The 19,467-nt window shown below is 37.2% G+C and overlaps 1 pseudogene across 1 annotated transcript; it reads left to right on the top strand.

Moving 5' to 3' along the window:
* The first annotated feature begins 6,542 nt into the window (after window positions 1-6,542).
* LOC149198354 (UDP-glycosyltransferase 86A2-like) lies at window positions 6,543-9,638 on the top strand (annotated as a pseudogene). Its single transcript, XR_016254265.1, has 2 exons — window positions 6,543-7,371; window positions 8,442-9,638. The product of XR_016254265.1 is annotated as a UDP-glycosyltransferase 86A2-like (transcript).
* Window positions 9,639-19,467: the final 9,829 nt, after the last annotated feature.

The following is a 19,467-nucleotide window of genomic DNA, read 5'->3' as shown; positions in this document are numbered from 1 at the left end:
CATTTTGTCAAAGCTATCATAAAAGTATTTCAGGTCCTGTTTTCTATTTTGGAAACGACTGCAAAATTTTTAAAGGCTTTGGTGATCAATAGCAACTTTGTTATCTTATTCGGTCAGAGCCTATAATTTGAGGCTACAGTTTTTTAAAATTACAACTTTTCTCTGCACAATTGTCATTCCCTTGTCTACTTCCTTTGCATTTTTAACTGTTCGCTTTCATTCTAACTGCGGAAAAGAGATTTGAGCTTTTGTTTGCCTGGATGAAACATCTGGTTGTACAAATGGAACTTGTGTTATATGGGACTTTGAAACCAGAGGGGTTGCCAAGGAACTTTGTGACAAAGACCATAGTGCAACTATTACAAGCGTGTGTTGGTCCAAGGGTGGTCACCAGATACTTACATCCATGATAGGTAAATCTTTGACTCTCTGGGATGTTGCCGAAGGTTGAGAGATTTCTCGTATTGAACTCCAATGGATTCCCTTCCATGCTGGTCTCCATCCTGGATCATTCAATCCATATTTGGCTTTAGCTTGTCCCTTCGCCAGTCGACCAATCCTCATGGACTTCAATTCAAGCAAACAATATATACTTCCTGTTTCAGCACATTCTATTGACCCTGAGAGAATATCAGCTTTACTATTTATTGCTGCAACTTTTAATAAGAGAGATGACTTAATTTATGTTGGGAATTCGAAAGGGGAGATATTGATTATTGACACGGAAACAAGAAAGGTACAAGCAATATTTGAGGTTCCTAGGTATGGAGAATTAGGCAACTTGTTTTTTTTAGCAAGTGTGGCAAGTATTTGCTGTCTAACTCTGACGATCACACACTTCGAGTTTTTGAGAGTTGTCTACCTCAAAAAGTACAACTCGTGCTTTGGAGAGTTAGTCAATGCTTCTGGTGACGGTGCAATGACCGAAAACGTTAAGCTGGTGGGATTCCAGGACGTTGTTAACAGTACTCTTTACTGAAAGCCTACATGCTTCAATGGTGACAATAGGTGGGTTTGTTAGAAATTAATGGAGAATAGGTTACGTAGTTATGATTTGCTCTTTATTTGACATTCAGTTCCTATTAATTAGGAATCTGTTTTTGCCTATGTATCTATTTAATTCCTGATGATTAATGAATAAGTGAAGCGAATGCATTTGCTGGAGGGAGCTCCTGGTGATCTGCACCTGTGAGCTCCCGTGTGTTTGTCTAAACTTCTGTCTTCTGCATTTCTTATCATGGTATCAGAGCTAAGGTGAGTCGACCTGGTGCTAGAAGGAAGACACTACATCAAGAAATTGAGCTGTTGAAGGGAATTAGCATTGAATCGCAGCTCTCACAACTTGGAGGATCTAGTGGATCGAACAGCATTGAAGCTGCTCCTTGGCCTTAATTGCTGCGGAATTGAATCCGTCTTTGGATCGTTACCGGATTGCCAAAGGAGATCTTTGCGCTCGGTTTGCGTGATCTTCCTTCATCGTTGCGGAACTAAACCCGTTGAGCTGCCAGATCTGCCATTAATAAACCGCTGCGACTTCAATTAAGCTGTTGCGATTTCAGATTTTGTTGTTGAGGAGGAGGTCGCAGGAGGTTGATCTCGTGACTTACGATTAGGTCGGGATTGCCATGGAGGCGCGCTACAGATAGAGGCCCATGACTGAGCGCTGGTGTTGTAGGTGAGGTGAGATCTGCCTCACGTAGAAAGACAGTTACCGGGAAGACGTATGATCGATTCGATCTGCTGGCCGGATTGGCTGCCAGACCGCAGGCGACACTGTTGAGAAGGCCAGAGGGCACTGTAAAAGAGGCCGGAACTATTGAGAGATCGCAGAAGGCCAGAACCACTGAAGAAGACGCAGGTTGGGACTGTCGAGAAGGCCGGAGGGCATTGTAATAGAGGCCAACACTGTTGAGAGGCCGCAGGAGGCCGAAACTGTCGAAGAAGACGCTGCTGCGTGGATCGAGCCGAAGTGGACTCGCTGTTGCAGGCTGGTGAGAGGATTTGTGCTCGAAGGCCGTGTTGATGGAGCTCTGCCAATAATATTCAAGGCAACGAATTCGTGTATTTTTTGACACGACATTGCCGTGGTAAATCGAGAGTTGTTCGTTTTTTAAGTTGCCGAGGTAACCTGTTTTTTTTTTCAAGATGAATTCTCAGATGGCAGATTATTTAAATGAAAGCAGCAAATTGGATGGTTCCAATTACATAAATTGGAAATTTAAGCTTCAGACTTTGCTTGAAGGTCAGAATACCTACAGCATTGTCATCGGTGATGAAGGTAAGCCAACTGTTGCAAATGGTGGAACAAATGCAACAACTCAAGAATGGGAGAAAAGGGAGCTGAAGGCAAAGGTCCTACTAAAATTGTCAGTTAAAGATTGCATCATCCCTCATATTCGGGATTGCAAGACAGCGAATGAGATTTGGACAACTCTCAAAGACATGTATGAAATCAAGAACACCAGCCGAACCTTGTTCCTCAGGAAGAAGATCCTCTCAATCAAGATGGAGGAGAATGAGTCTGTTTCGTCATTCTTATCTCGGATAAAGGAAGTTAAAGATAAACTATCTGATATCGGTCAAACCGTGGCAAATGATGATCTGGTGACAATCACCATGAACGGTATGACAGATGACTATCAGATGTTTATAACTGGATTGAATGCAAGGGAAAAGCCTCCAAGTTTTGAAGAACTTACTGGAATTTTGCTACATGAAGAGGAAAGGAGGTCGTCTCTCAAGCCTCAAGATCCAGATCTTGCATTGATAACAAAGTTCAAGCCAAAAGGGAGAGCGATGGCTAATCAGAGGAGAGGCAACACATCATAAATGACACCACAAGGTATGACCTCGTATAGAAATGACTCTGCTCCTGAATGTTTTTATTGTGGTAAGATAGGCCATATTGCTAAATTTTGTCGCAAGAAGAAGGCAAATCAAGAGAGGTACAATCAGAAAAGGCATGCAGGTCATTTGGCAGATGCAGATGTAGATACAGACCCAGATCAGAATCTGGATGTTAGACTATTTATGGCCGAGGGTGACACTGCTACTGAGGAGGATGAATCAGATATTTGGATCGTGGATTCTAGAGCCTCCTCGCATATGTCAGGTAAAAAGCAATGGTTCAGAAATTTTAAAGAATCCAACACTGGAGTAAAAGTCTATCTTGGAGATAATAGTGGGTACGAGATCAAGGGACATGGAGATGTCCTTGTTACTCTGCCTGATGGTAAGATCAGGAATATATCTGATGTGTGGTATGTTCCTGGCATTAAGAAGAACCTGATTTCTGTGTCCAAGATTACAGATCAGGACCTCAAGGTAGAATTTTTTAAATCTTATTGCATTATTAAAGATTTGTTGGATCAGATGAAGCCCATTGCTACAGGTATTCGCATAGGAGGACTCTACAAGTTGGATGTGAAAAGTACGCCTCAGCAAGCCTTGATGACGTCAAATAAGTCTGCTGAAAGGAGCCGGGACAGCAGGTATCCATCATCAATGGTACCTGCTGAGAAGGTAATTGGAGCGCTTCACACTCGAATGCTTCCGTTTCAATTGCTATCCCGGCCCCTAAACCCGAAGAAAATGAAGATCGACTCCGACACCAACCACAGCAGCGAAATTCACGACGAGAGCCTGGATATTCTTCCCACGGTGGTTCCCAATTCGGCATCGGTTTTGGCCCCGTCGAGTCTGGAGATGAAGAACCAGACGACGCTTTCCCGTCACCTGTCCCTGTTAGACGAAGGGTCAGATACTCCATTTGATGAACCAGCTGGCTATTTACCATTTGATGAACCCAACATCATAGCACTTTATAAGAAGATATACAGAGCAGATTTCACTTGCCCGAAATGGTTTTCTCCAGGAGCTCGGAAACTGATTCTGAGAATACTTGAGCCGAATTCTGAATATCGGATTACAATTCCTCAGATGTTAGAAAGTTCCTGGTTCAAGAAAGGCTACAATCCAGTCAAATTTGAAGAAGAAAGAGATACCAGCCTTGATGACATCGATGCAGTATTTAGTGATTCTGTTGAACACCTTGTAATGGAACAGAAGGAATTGAAGGGGGGCAGACCTTCTCTTATGAATGCATTTGATATCATTTCATTGTCTAAGGGGCTGAATCTATCTGGTCTGTTTGAGAAAAAACAGAGTGCTACTAGGGAAGCAAGGTTCACATCTAAGCACCCAGCTACAGAAATCATCACAAAGATGGAGGAGAGCGTGAAGCCACTTGGGTTCAATGTTAAAAGACGTGATTACAAGATGAGGTTCCAGGGGTCTGAAACAGGTAGAAAGGGGCATCTTTCTGTAGCTACAGAGATTTTTGAAGTTTCTCCTTCTCTCTTTGTTGTGGAAGTGAAAAAAAAGCTGGCGGGGATACCCTGGAGTACAACAAGTTCTACGAGAATTTTTCTACTGCTTTAAAGGACATTGTGTGGACATCTGAGGTGGACGTGACAGAAGAATAGCTGGAACTACAATTCACTAAGCCACTAGGAAGACTGAAGTTTGATTTGTTTAGGGACATTTTAAGTGTGTTTAAAAATCCTTTTCTCCATTAAGGGGGGATGTTAGAAATTAATGGAGAATAGGTTACGTAGTTATGATTTGCTCTTTATTTGACATTCAGTTCCTATTAATTAGGAATCTGTTTTTGCCTATGTATCTATTTAATTCTTGATGATTAATGAATAAGTGAAGCGAATGCATTTGCTGGAGGGAGCTCCTAGTGATCTGCCCCTGTGAGCTCCTGTGTGTTTGTCTAAACTTCTGTCTTCTGCATTTCTTATCAGGGTTGTGGGTGGAACTGGTAGCAAATGGAAATACAAGATATTTATATGGCACAGATCTGGACTGCTTGTCAAAATAATAGAAGGGCCAGAAGAAGGTTTGATAGATTTATCTTAAAATTGAACATGTTACTTGTGGACAAGACCATGGAATCAGGCGAAATAGTTTCATCAAAATTTTAAATAGACAAAGGAGGACCATTCAATGTAGTACATTGACAATAGATTTTTGTTATTATTATATAGTGTGGGAATCCTAGGCAGGTATCTTTCTCTTATTGGAGTCACCACTGTCACTGTAAAAGGAGTTTCTTTCATTGGCATTAGAATGAAAACATTGCAAGAAGGAAAGGGCTTTGCTAAGGGCTTAAAATTTGAAAACATATAGATGAACAACGTAAGGAATCCAATCATCATTGACCAATACTATTGCCCAGACTGTACTACACAAGTGATCATCATTCTCCTTCTATTTAAACATTTTCCCTTTATTTTATTTTATTGCTAGATTTTTTTTCTGTATGGCACTTGAAGATTGAAGTAGCATATGACCACAGAAGTTCTGCGACTTATTTTCTAGTTTTGGTTTCATTGTTAAGACTGGCTTTAGTTTTATAACTTACCTTGTTGTAAATATTGGCTTTGGCTGTGCAAGAATCTAATATGAATGTCAAAATCACTGATGTCCCATACAAAAACATAAGGGGAACCTCAATAACACCGAAGGCCATCAATTTAAGCTGCAGTAAAAGTTTTCCCTTTGAAGCTATCAAATTGGAGAATGTGAATTTGAGCAATGGAAATAAACAAGCTGAGACTCTTTGTAAAAATGAGGGACTTAAAGTTAATTTTGTTAAGCCACCTTTGGTTTGTTGAAGGGTGAATGCCTACGCTAAATGCCAACCTTAATATACTAGTTGATTTATTAGTTATCTTGTAATTTTATTTCAATGTCAATTTGAGCTATGGAAATAATGAAGCTCAATCTTGGTGTAAAAATTCCAAAGGGCTCAAAGTTATTTCAATGTCAATTTCAGCTATGGAAATAATGAAGCTCAATCTTGGTGTAAAAATTCCAAAGGGCTCAAAGTTATTTCTGTCAAGCCCCCTTTGGGTTGGTTAAAAAATTAAATGTTCTTCGAATGTCAACTTGAGTATGTTGAAATTTACATTAGCTATCACTTAATCTGAAATATGTATAACTTATTATAGTCTAATGTATACTTGAGTATGTTGAAATTTACATTAGCTATCACTTAATCTGAAATATGTTTAACTTATTATAGTCTAATGTATTCTTCTTTACAGTATCTTTTCATTGGTTTACTTAAAAATAATTTATTAATTCTTATTTTCAATGACCATTTACATTTATGTGAAATTTACATTAGCTATCACTTAATTTGAAATATGTTTAACTTATTATAATCTAATGTACTCTTCTTTACAGTATCTTTTCATTGGTTTACTTAAAAATAATTTATTAATTCTTATTTTCAATGACCATTTACATTTATGCCTTACGGCGTTTCCTTTGCAACATCTGATGCAAATGCTAGTTGTAAAGCCAATTACATTTTAAACATCTCTGACCTCAACACAGTGTAGTCATGATCTAGTCAATCATGAGAAAGAAAAGAACACACTAAAAATTAATAATGGAGATGCTCTGTAGGAAAAAATCATGAAGATGCCCTGTAAACCAACGTTCTCCCCATGTTAGAAGAGCAAATGCATGGAGTAAAACAAAGCCGTGCCCAATCGTGCTTCTGCTCTTCATTTGCTTAAGACATCTCGACAAGAACCGTGCACTAGAGGACGAGATTCCAAATTGTGGTTTGCTCTCCATTTGCGTAAGCAATGACATCATTAACGTCGAGAACCTTGCGTTACAGTACGAGATTCCTCCGGTTAACGTTGGGTTAAGCATTCCATCCAAATGATGTTTAAGATTTTGACAGAGATTTTCCCCGCAACCCTTACTCAAGCACCCTCCTTAATATTTAGCCGGGGAGAGGATGAATGCGGCATCCCCTGTTCTAGTTACACGAGCAAAGCACTATGGCTCCCCATGTTTTGGTTATACCATATCCAATTCAGAGCCACATAAATCCGCTGATACGACTCTCTGAGATGCTTTCTTCCAGAGGCATTCTGGTGACCTTTATGAACACGGAATCCAATCATTCCAAGATGATGAAAGCCCGCACTTATCACGATGAGATTTCAGTTGGCTCGAATTCAAACATTCGTTTCGCGCAGGTTTCCGACGGTCTACCGCTGGATTTTAACCTTGGGGCCAATCCTTGGGAATTCGACCGATGTGTAATGAACGAAATGAGATACTCTGCGGAAAATCTGATACAAAGCCACATCGATACAGAAACTGGCAAGCCCCTGTTCTCGTGTATCATCGGTAGCTGCTTTCTTACTTGGACGTTTCGTGTAGCCAAGAAATTTGAGCTCCCTTTCGTCGCATTCTGGCCGCAGTCTCTGAGTGTGTATACCATCTATAGACATCTCTCCCTAATCATTTCCAAGGGTCACTTTCCGCCCAAAAAAGAAGGTGCACCTCTTTTCCCTGCTGAATTAAATTAAAAATTGGGATTAGATGGAATTGTAGAGTACTATCCTGAGAGTTTGAGAGTTTGATATATCTTAGAGATTCTAAAATATTTTTAAAATCTGCTACGAAAATAAGGATTTTTTTTATTGATTGATTTTATTGACTTTTACAAGGCTAAACAACCTAGAGGACCAAGAGGATAATAGTTCTAACTTATTTTCGTACTTTTTTGGATGTTGAATCTTCGGTTATGAATCTTGATTAGAAGGAATTTTGACGAGAAGACTAGCAATTTGCTTGAATTTGCTTGATTTTATTGTACTCAAATAGATGGTGCATGTTGTTAATTTTTAAATTATTTTCATACTAAATACTGATATTTTAGTAAGCTGTACATTCTATGACAAAATGTCATTTTGTCTTTCTCACACTCTTATTTGTCATGTCATTTTGTCTCCCCACACCCTTATCCCAGAATATGCAAGTTCTATCTTCCAAATTTCTTTGGGTGCCCTCCACTATCAGTCTCACATCCAAAGTGGTGATGTGATCCAGTCCTCAATTGTGCAACTAACAACCTTGCTTTTCCTTTAATAGCTGCCACAAGGTAGCATCCTTATTTCTATTACAAATTCAAAAAATATTTCTGAATCTCACATTGAGAGAAAGACCAATAAAATTCTAAGATACTCCTGAAATCTACAATTCAACCTAAATTAAAGAGTCACGAATAAAGTTAAATTCTTTGATGCATATATTTTTTAGCCACACTGTAATCGGTCCACATAGTTGTTCGATATTTTCCAAGCACTAAATTTTTTATTTCTTTAGTGTTAAAACATTCATGCAGTTTCTTACTCTATTTATTCAACTACTTCTTGTTATGCTCCATCCATGTTTTCTTCCTACTGTTTCAGTCCTCCACCACAGCTGTTTTCTTCATACTGTTCGAGTCCTCCACCACAGCTATATTAAGCCACCATTAATTATTCATGTTTTCAGCGTTCTTTGACCCATCCAACGGATCATTACCTACTTTAACTGAAAGAATAATGTCTTTCTTTTTACAGACCCCAAGGACATGATTGACTACATTCCGGGTCTTCCTCCACTGCAGCCCGAAGATCTGCCATCAGATATCCAGGCGGGAGACACGTCTAATGTACTCTATCAACGTGTTGCGGAGCAGTTCCCTTTACTAGAGGAGACAGAGTGGATTATTGGAAATACTGTCTACGAACTCGAAAAAGAAGCGAGCGATGCAGTTCGAGAAACAGCAGCTCCCATCAACTCACTCGGTCCGTTACTTCCATCAGTTTACCTTGAAGTCGAGTGCAAGGATAAGGAGATTTCAGTGAACCCCACATCATTAAGTTTGTGGGCTGAAACGGATTGTTCGCAGTGGCTGGATTCAAAGGCCAGATCGTCCGTTCTCTACGTTTCCTTCGGAAGCGTGGTTCGCATGTCCGAAACTCAAGTGGAAGAGATAGCGATGGGTTTATTGGAAAGTGGGCAGACTTTCCTGTGGGTGGTCCGTCCTGGTATGTTAAATTCTGATAAGGAAACAAACGATCATGTCAGCGTTCTGCCAGAGGGTTTTCAGGAGAAAACGAAAAATCAAGCTCTGGTGGTTCCTTGGTCTACTCAATTATCAGTTTTATCTCATCCTTCCGTCGGCGGTTTTTTTCACTCATGGGGGGTGGAATTCAACCATGGAGAGCTTGAGTTTGGGGGTTCCCATGTTGGTTTTGCCACAGGGAATTGATCAATACACGAATAGAATGCTCGTGGTTAACCAACTGAAGGTTGGATTAAAGTTAGAGACGTGTAGGGATGATGGAGTGATTGAGCGAGGAGAGATTGCAAGAGCTGCCAAATTTCTGCTGGGAAGCACAGAAGGGGAAGAGATGAGGAGAAAGAGTCGAGAAATAAAAGAAACAATACGGCAAGCAGCGAGTGAAGGAGGGTCCTCGTGGCGTAGCATGCAACGTTTTGTGGATTATATTGCGATCGCTAGCAACCAACGAGCTGCATCAGAAATGGGACCAGTGTCTAAACACGACAGAAGCTGACAAACTTTAGTAAATTTGCTTATTTGTATTTCTTAATTTCTATTTCCATCGTGAAACTTACAGTTCTGTAGAAACCAGAAAGCAACGGAGAACGGAATTTCCAAAATGTTTGATTTCTTTTTAAATGTATCCTTTATCTAGGTAAACTTGTTTAAATTTTAAGCATAAATGCTTCAATCATTAATTAGGATTTGAGTTCCTATTTCAGTATATTATGATTAGGATTTGATTTTTTTATTTGAGTATATTATTTTAAAAAGATTTATAATGTTATATAAAAATCAGTGTAATTATATAAATTAAATATAAATGCTGTAGTTATATAAATTAAATAATTCGTAAATGTTGATAGTTATACATAACTATTAAAATATTTTTGAATAGATGTTTATGTGGGTAGAGTAAAGGAAAAGATCATTTTGGAGAATAAGGATAATATTAAAAATATTGTAACTTCCAAATTTAAGGATAAGTTGTGGGATGATAAGGAGTTGGAGGGAAAAAGTAAGCTAAGCAGCCAATCTTGAAGAAGTTCAACATTGTCAAGATAAGAACTAATTTTCATGAGCTTCAAAGTGAAATCCATGATTGGTCAATTTCCAAAACACCTTGGGACTAAAGAATCAATGGGTTGAAGATGAAAAGCACTTTCTCTTGGATTACCTTCAACAAAATTATGGTGATCTAGTAAGGCTTCTCTCCCTTCTTTTCTAACATAGAAATAAAATATTAAAAAAACTCAATTAATCTCTTACTAAAGAAACTCGATTAATCCCTTACTTCCTTAAAATCGCATACACTCTATTGGTCTTAGCCGACATTCATCATCATCTTTTGGATCCATCCCATCAATATCTTCGTTGTGGACATTTCGGACCAATCAATGTAATTCATCTTCAAGATGAATAGATGAAGAAAATTTAATCCAACAAAAAGAATAAATAGGGAGGAACCATCAAAATTAAAAGATAAACTCAAAAACCAAAAAAATAACCATAAAAAATGTAACCATTGATAAAATAGAATATTTTAATAATAAATAATAATAATTATAAAGATGAAATTAAAAAAAATACTAGAATTAAATTAAATATATAATAATAAATAATAATAATAATTATAAAAATACAAATTATAAAAAAATATTAAAATTAAATTAAATATATGATAAGTGTAATATAAAATTTTTATATATAATAATATTTCTGAATTCATGCATGTGTGATCCATATTACATTAAGAAGAGTATTTTCGATAGAAATTACATAGGAGAAAATTTTTCTTACACTTATGGAACCAGCTAGTGTGGTTCATCATCAATGGTTCATCATCAAGGCCATATGAAGATATAGATCGTGGCACAAGCTTAAATACAGGGCCATGTAGAGACCAAAAGATATGAAGATGTAGATCATGGCACAGGCTTAAATAGAGGGCCACGTAGAGACCCAAAAATCATATAACGGCTAGTTTATGAAAATTAATATTTTAATAATGGTTATTAAGATCAAATAATATTCCTATAACAACTAATATAATGGCTAGTTTAATAATAATAGTAGTAAATAAATAAATAAATAAATAGGGAAAAAACCTGATTATTGAGTCAAGATTCTATAATAAAAATAATAATTAAAGGAGACTAAAATTAAAACAAAGCAACCAAAAGGGAGGGTAAAATTATTTTAATAATAATAATAATTTTACCCTCACTTTTGATTGCATAGTTTTAATTTTAGTCACCTTTAATTATTACTTTTGTTATAGGATCTTGACTCCTTAATTAGGTCTTGACTCCTATTTATTTATTTATTTATTTATTTATTTTATATATATATTTTATGTATATTCCTTGTATTTGATTGACTTAAATTGTTTGTTTCTTGATCTTTATTAATTAATATTAATATTATTATTATTATAAACTATAATATTATTATTCTTAAACTAGTTGTTATAGGAATATTATTTGACCTTAATAATCATTATTAAACTATTTCTAAAAAAAATCTTCTTAATATTATTAATATTATAAGAGTTAAAAAAATTACTAATATAAAATTTAATAAAAATAATATTAAAAATAATAATATTATTATATATAAAAAATTACAATAGTATTCTCTTTACACTTATCATATATTTAATTTAATTCTAATAATTTATTTTTAATTTATTTTTTTTAATTATTATTTATTATTATTAAAATATTTTATTCCATTATATTGATGGTTGGATTTTATATTTTTTTTTTAATAGTTATTTTTTTACTTTTGATCTTACTCAGTTTTTAGGGTTTTTCTCTATTTCTCATAATGGTTTCTTTCACTTTTGATCTTACTTAGTTGTTAGGGTTTTTCTCTATTTCTCATAATGGTTATTTCTTTTGGCTTTTGATCTTACTCTTTCCTTCTTAAGGTTTTCTTCTTTGTACTTCCTATAGTCGATTAGATTTTCTTCATCTATTTGGTAGGTTGGAAACATTTGCAACAAAAATATTGATTTGATGGATCCCAAGACATATTATCAAAATACTTAGTTTATTATATAGTTCACATCATCATTTTTTTTTTTGTCAGTAAAGGTGGGATCTTTCATTTTCTATAGCATAAAGTTATAATAGTTACAAAAGTTTGGTGACCTCAACCCGCCGCGAAGGAAAACCAGGTCTGTTGGCCATCATCAAAATTTAAAGTCATAAATGATATATATATATATATATATATATATATATATATATATAGATATATATATATATATATATATATATATATATATATATATATATATATATATATAACAAACACGAAACAAGATTCTTTGACTATGGACATTCATCTCACACTTTACGAATACCATATGCCAAAAAAACCATAACTCAGTTCATATGGCTCTTATCCACATGCCATTTTTTTTAATTAATTAATTAAAAGAATAAAAAGGGTATAACTACTTTTTAGATAAATCTCAGGACTTTTTAAATTAGGAAAAAAATATAATTAACAATTAAATTAAAATTTTAAAAATCATATTTGAAAATAGAATATATATATATATATATATAATATTTTTTTATTTATATTACTTTATATAATTTTACATTTTTATATTGCTTTTCATTATTTTATAATATATATATCTTATAATTTTACTTTTTGATATTACTTTATATATGATATAATTTTATATTTTTATATTGCTTTCCATTGAGAGAAGTAAAAAGCCTTGAATAAACCAAAGTTAAACAATTATCGTTATGAAGTCTCAAGCTAACCTTATAGAATAAAAACTTAATAAAAATGGGTTATGTTTAAAAATAAAAAATAAAAGAGGGACTAAAAGGAGTTACCATTCATGTCAACAACTACATTATAGTAGTAGTAATTTTATTTATAGTAATAATTTTACTTTTTTATATTACTTTATATGTGATATAATTTTATATTGCTTTTCATTGAGAGGAGTGAAAAGCCTTGAATAAACCAAAGTTAAACCATTATCGTTATGAAGTCTCAAGCTAGGGTTATAGAATAAAAACTTAATAAAAATAGGTTATTTTTAAAAATAAAAAATAAAAGAGCGACTAAAAAGAGTTACCATTCATGTCAACATGTAGTAGTAGTAATTTTAATTTTTTATATTATTTTATATGTGATATAATTTTATATTGCTTTTCATTGAGGAGTAAAAAACCAAAATTAAACAACTATCGTTATGAATTCTCAAGCTAGCGTTATAGAATAAAAACTTAATAAAAATGGGTTATGTTTAAAAATAAAAATAAAAATAAAAAACTAAAAGGAGTTACTATTCATGTCAACAACTACGATATAAAAATGGGTTATGTTTAAAAATAAAAAATAAAAAAGGTACGAAAAGGAGTTACCATTACATTATAGTAGTAGTAATTTTAATTTTTTTTATTACTTTATATGTGATATAATTTTATATTTTTATATTTCTTTTCATTAGTTACCATTACATTATAATAGTAGTAATTTTAATTTTTTTTATTACTTTATATGTGATATAATTTTATATTTTTATATTTCTTTTCATTGAGAGGAGTAAAAGGTTTTGAATGAACCAAAGTTAAACAATTATCGTTATGAAGTCTCAAGTTAGCATTATAGAATGAAAATTTAATAAAAATGTGTTATGTTCAAAAATAAAAAATAAAAGAGGGGCTAAAGGAGTTACCATTCATGTCAACAACTACATTATAGTAGTAATAGTTGTTACTCCCATAAATTATAGGTAAATTAATGTTAATGGTTATTGGGATTAGTGGTGGCATTTGGGACCTTGGGGTTTTACAAGATAATACGCGTGAAGATGAACATGTTTAGTATGTTTTGGGGGGTTTATTGACAAAGGAATTGATAGATCAAGTATGTAAATATTTTTATTAGTCTCAAATTTATTGACTAGTTTTATAATCTGGTTTGCTTTTAACTTGGCTGGACTCATTTGTGGTTGGACCTAGTGGAAAGAGATGAGGATGGAGATCTATGCAATTTAGGTAGGTTAAATCGGCTTAAAGTGTTAAGAGGAAATTTATTCAGTACATAAGGAACTCTATATAAAATTAGAGAAGTTGTTAATTTATAAAAGAAGATCTACATATGTCAGATTTGTTGTCGATGTTTCAGAGCCACCAATCGGGTTCATTGTCAAGACATGAGAAAGATGAAGAGTAGATATAGAATTAATAATAGATAGGCCATCAAGAATAACACTATCAAGAAAGCATAAAGTCGACTAGAGATAATAAATATATATAGTGAATAAGAGTATATGATTATTAGATCAATATTGGTTGAAATTAATGTTAAAGTTTTATTAAATTAATGTAGTAATAATATATGTATTAAAATAATATAATCCTCTCATTATAATTAATAGATTGAAGCGTTTATTATAAATAAATCCCCTACTACTAATCTGTGGATGCGTGCCTCTGCTGGTGCGTTTGCTGGGATGGCCAGCTCAGTGACCATCTGGCAGGCTTCTTCCAGTACCTGTACCATCTGCCTGTTCTGTGACACCACTTCATCGCGCTGCAAGCTCAACTGCTCCATGTTGATCTTTTGCTTGCTCAACACTTGCAATGCACGGCTTTCCTTAGCCCATAGTTCTGCAGTAATCCCATCCTGCAGAACATATAGCGTCTCTTGCGGGAGCGCAGCCATATTGATCCCTATCCCTTTGAGTGCACTAATCGTAGGTCTATCGGCCTCATTTTTCGTAACCAGTGCCCCCTCTGGCAACACTATTGTGTTTTTTGTCCAAGCGCGTAGCATTTGCTTGGCTGCAGCTGTCCCACTTGTGACGCTGGTCGAAAGGGTACCAACCTAAGGAATTCGCACATGTAACTCCTGAATCTGTGCTCTAAGGACCCCCAACACAATCTGATTCTCCTCCGTGAAGTTCTAGAGAGGCCCAGTGATGACTTTGCGCACAATTTCGCCTATGTCATGCATATCACCCTCAATAAGGGTGATCGGGTCGATCGACAACTTGGATGCTTTCACCTTCTTGTGTGGCCTCGTTCGCTCGCTCAGGCATTGATGCTTTAATAGTGTGGTTGTTGTTTGGGGGTTCGCGCTGCCCTCTTCTTCCTCTGTTTCCATCCCTTTATGTTGCCCATGCGAAGGTGACTTCTGGCCCTCGTGCACCTTTTAGCCTGCCCCCTGTGCTACTGATGTTGTGGCCTTTTTCTATTCTGCTGTTGTTTGCGCAACGTCCCACACCTCTTGCACTTTTGCTGCCACTGTTTCTTGCCTTCTCTTCTCTGCTAACTATGCCATTCACAGCTTGGCCTCCTCTTTCTTCTTCTGCACCACAGACTTCTCCACCGTCATGATGTCTGGGGCGTGCCACTCCGACGGCCATGTCTCCAGTACCTTGAAAATTACATCATATGTGGCTATGAATGATCTGAAAATGGGGCACTAAAGGCTTCTTGTCAAGCTTACAAGAACCTCTCCCACTTCCAAATCTTAAATATTCCCAAGATATTATGATTAACCAATTGCGGAATAAATAATTTGCTTGAATATAGGTGTATGCTTGTGTTTATTTTTAACTATTCAGTGCTTTAAATTAAGTTGTTTATGTTGTTATGTAAATACATGTGACAGTAAATATTGTAGCAATAAAACAAACACATAGAACAACAATATAATATGGAGTTCACCCAAAACCCTTCGGCTACGTCTCCTTGAGCTCTAGTCAACTCGACTAGGCTCTATGGGATTATGGCAAAGTCCTTTTACAAGCTCTACGCTCAAATCCACTGGTTTACACTGAACACAATGGGCTTAGAACACCATCTTATCCCTGGCTCTGAAGCTCTCTGGCTTTCTGGCTCTAGCCCTCGCTCTGGCTCTTGGCTCTTGCTCTGGCTCTGGCTCTGGCTCTTGGCTCTGGCTCGTGGCTCTGGTTCTCGCTCTGGCTTTGGCTCTCGACTCTCGCTCTGGCTTCTCTGAGCTCTCTCTCGACCTCTAAGTGCCTTTGTAGTTTGCTTGACCTCCAAGCGACTCTTGGAAACCTTCAAACGACCTTTTTCAGTCCTCCAGCTCCCTCGACAACCTTCAGCTACCTTCAGCACTTGTGCTCTCTATGTTTTTATCATGCATCGATTACAGTCCTCCATCATTTAAGAACCCGACTGTTTCCTCACAAGAATTTGTTTACAGAAAAGAACAAGCGGGCAGAAAAACCCAGTCGTTTTGCCTTCCTCTAGCCAAAATAGCCAAATAACGGAATACACAGGAAATGCACGCAAAACACATCATGGGCCTTTAGCCCATACTTCAAATATTATGGAATCAGCCCTATAAACCTATTGAGTCCGTCCAAATATCGCTTATCGCTATCACATGGCGTAATGGCCAAAAAACCCAATACACGGATAATACACAGAAAATCTAAAAATCTAGATTTCAAAACTTATGAAATTGTGTCCATAATTCGTATCGAGTCCGCCTTTTTATCGACGTATCGCAAGTCGTAATCACAATGTGCATTGGCCCTGGTATCGGGGGTTAGCCGATCGCCGATTGCTGATATCTCTGATCGGCCCATCAGAACACCGATATATCGCATATCGCTATCGCAACGACCTCTGGGGTCTTCCCTTTGGTCATGCAGATTGCCGATCCGCCGATTAGATCCTGACCATTGATCCATGACCGTTAATCCAACGGCTGACAGACTGTTTCGGGCGCGTAACTTGCACGGGATTAACTGCCCGAAAAAGCAGTTTCCTCTCTCCTCCGTCGTGCCACACGTCAGCCAATGTATGGATTCGGGCGGAGCCCATCCAATATCACTTACTGCTTGAGGCCTGCCCAAAATACCGCTTACTACCCTTTCCTTTTAGAACTCAAAAGGTTTTCCTGTTTGATTTATAAATCTGTTAGGTCCATTGAAGGCCTTTGCACCTGTTTTAAGTCCTTCAGCCTTGGTTTATTGCGATGTGATGGGTTCTAAGGGTTTTTATGTTTAAAACACATTTTCCCTTAAGTCCCATTTATATAAGAATTTTCCTCCTTTTCAAAGGACAAAGGAAAACTTCTTTTTGCGATAAATTCTTCATTTGAAGTCCATTTTAGCCCACTCAAGCTGCAGTAGATTCATAATGAAAAGATCTATGTAATGGGGCTATTTCCAAGAGCTTCCTTAGACTTTACTTTTCCTCTGTGAGGAACACTTTAGACTTAGAAGTCTATCCAAGATCCATTTTGGATCAATGAAGGGTAGCTCGCTCCATTGCTTGGCTGAGTCCTTGCGTGCTCTGGTATATATGTTGTGGAAGTCTGCTTTGAATTCTGCAAAATTTTGCAAGCTGTTGTAGATAGTGGGTGATAACTGTGGTTTGTGGTTAATCCCCATTTTGATGTTCATCTCCATGAACACCTAGAATATCTTGTTGTCGTGGATTCGGTTCGCGTCTTTCGTGGCGCACAGTGAAGCGTACATTGTAGCCTCCAGCAGATCCCTATCAATGATGGGGAACTGGCTGTCCTCCGAAAATTCCCCTGCCACCAGCATTATGGACAAAAGAAGCCATTCATAGTGGAACGTTTTTCCTTATTCCTGTTCCTCGCTGAAATTTTCTAGGAACTCCTTGCATAAGAACTCGGACCAGTTAAACTAGACCCCCTCCGCGCCTTCTTCAGCAAGTGCCACCACTGGCGCGAGTACATCGTCCGCGCGGCACTTCCGCATGACCTTTCCTGCCAGTATCTGAGTTGCCACCCTGACTGCTTTGTTGTTGATACTGGAGATCGTGTAGCAACCGTCAACCCCTCTAGGAGTCAAAGAATAACACGCCAATGCTATTACATTGGGGATGGAAGAAATCAGTAGTGTAGTAAGGGACTGCACCATCATGTTGGAAGAGTCCTTCAAGGTCCTCACCAATCTGCAGGAGGACCCTAACATCCAGCTCTTAGAGACAAAGGCGCGTGAGCTCTAGAAGCAATACGACAGCGTCAAAGGGACCATGCAAATGGTGGCCCTCACTGAGAGGCTCGAGCAAAAACAGGCCAAAGCGCTGAAAGAGAAAGTGGACGCAGCACGGCGTAAAGAAGCAGTCTCGAAGGCGCCTATTCAGCCTTGGATCGACAAGGCATTCGTCATTACAACAACAATTGAAGGCAAGCTCGCACAAATGCAGGGGACGCAGGAACAGATGCAGGGGAAGCATTTCTGACATCGCGGTCTCGAAACAACATGTATAGGAGATTCAGCAGGCAGCCACTCAGTGCACTGCCAATCTTGTAGTTGTTCGAGCAGAGTTACAAGGTCTCCGCGCAAAGGTCTCCGCACCAACAGAGTGACTTAAGGGCGAGTCACGATGTTTGTGTAGGGGGCCTGTTGGGCGTGGAATCCCCTCCGAGGCATGTTTTGGGGCTTAAAGTGCAAGTTTTGACCAAGTCCATTGTAAAGACTCTGTGATTTGTGGGCACGGAGCGCGAAGTCATAATAGAGTCACAAGGTTGTCCACCATTGGTTTTATAACGTAATGTCGGTTTGAAAGATCTACCCATGGTCCGTGAACCATGGGATTGTATAAATAGAGTGAGGCTCTAAGTGTAGGAAAGAAATCTATCTATCTAAGCATGATGAGTCTAAGATATTGATGAAGTGTTGAGTTGAAGTGTTAGTCGTGTCTTTGGGTTGTAGAGTAGGAGAAGGCTCTACAGTTGAGTGTACAGAGACCTAATAGTTCGCAGCTGAGTGCGCGAACCCCTGCAACTGAGTGCGCAGGACAGGTCGAGTCTGTAACCGTTGAAAGTATTAATAAAGAGAAGTTTTACCATATTCCTGTGTATCTTTTCCTGTTTTATGTATTATTGGGTATGAATTGTAAGTTTATTGTTTATTTTCTGCGAGCTCATATGAATGTGCTATATAAATAAATATAAGATAATGCATCCATTTATGCGAAGATAACTAACTGGTGTAAGAAGATAAGTAAGATCTTGGTTGTGACTTAGGGAAATAGTGCAGAGTGCTACTCCAGTAGCGTGGAATCCCCACGGCCCTGGTTAGGGCTGCGTGAAAGCCAGGGAAGTGCGCGAAGGGACTAAAAATTGGACCAAGTTAACTCCTCATACATCTCAAGGGTGTGGAAACCTGGTTCCATCACTCCCCCATACTACTTCGGGTAAGACCTCAGTCCACGTTCCACAGACTGTTGCCGAAAGGGCCAGTAGTACATGGATTTTTTTGGCTAATTAACTCTGAACCTGGGTCAGGCCCCAACAAGCCAACAACATGTGTCGGTTATTCATGAATGGTAGTAACTTCTTGTTGTATGCATTATGGTCACACACATGATGATTATGGTCATTGCGGATAAGATATTGATATTCTATGTATTGTTCTAATTTGGATTGGCTTGTGCAAATGGTTATGGATATGATATTCATGCATGAGTCAATATATTTTTTATATTGTGTCGTACTAATATGGATTGACTTTTGCATATGTGATAGCTTCCTCTAAGATA

Source organism: Pinus tabuliformis, chromosome 2_2 (assembly GCF_031772625.1).
Source record: "Pinus tabuliformis cultivar Carrire ecotype Pingquan chromosome 2_2, CPIR1, whole genome shotgun sequence".
Classification (NCBI taxonomy): Eukaryota; Viridiplantae; Streptophyta; class Pinopsida; order Pinales; family Pinaceae; genus Pinus; species Pinus tabuliformis.
This window is presented reverse-complemented; position numbering and strand designations above follow the sequence as displayed.